This window comes from Suricata suricatta, unplaced genomic scaffold, assembly GCF_006229205.1.
Source record: "Suricata suricatta isolate VVHF042 unplaced genomic scaffold, meerkat_22Aug2017_6uvM2_HiC HiC_scaffold_57997, whole genome shotgun sequence".
NCBI classification, from domain to species: Eukaryota; Metazoa; Chordata; class Mammalia; order Carnivora; family Herpestidae; genus Suricata; species Suricata suricatta.
This window is the reverse complement of record NW_021907096.1, coordinates 1-547: the sequence shown is the minus strand read 5'-3', so window position 1 is coordinate 547 and position 547 is coordinate 1. Positions and strand designations below refer to the sequence as shown.

The following is a 547-nucleotide window of genomic DNA, read 5'->3' as shown; positions in this document are numbered from 1 at the left end:
GTATTGTAGAAAGTGCCGCTATGAACATTGGGGTACATGTGCTCTGTATCCCTTGGGTAAATCCCTAGCAGGGCTATTGCTGGGTCATAAGGGAGTTCTATCGATAGTTTTTTGAGGAACCTCCACACTGTTTTCCAGAGCGGCTGCACCAGTTTACATTCCCACCAACAGTGTAGGAGGGTGCCCGTTTCTCCACATCCTTGCCAGCATCTATAGTCTCTTGATTTGTTCATTTCAGCCACTCTGACTGGCATGAGGTGGTATCTCAGTGTGGTTTTGATTTAAAAATATGGAATTCTTCATGAATTTGTGTGTCATCCTTGTGCAGGGGCCATGCTAATCTTCTCTGTATCATTCCAATTTTAGTATATGTGCTGCTGAAGTAAGCACCAAAAATAATTTTTAAATTAGTTTGAGTCAAACAGTGAAGGCAAATCTGTTGTCAAGAAGACATAATTTCTAGGTAGAAGGATCCATTTATCATCCCAATCACTATTGCTTACATATTGAGTATAGTTAAATTATCATGTTGACCAAACCAAAAATT

General features: G+C 39.9%; 1 non-coding gene across 1 annotated transcript; it reads right to left on the bottom strand.

The window, feature by feature from the left end:
- Positions 1 to 283: 283 nt before the first annotated feature.
- On the bottom strand, positions 284 to 390 carry LOC115285243. The gene has a single exon (XR_003905459.1). It is a non-coding gene; the product is annotated as a U6 spliceosomal RNA (small nuclear RNA).
- Positions 391 to 547: the final 157 nt, after the last annotated feature.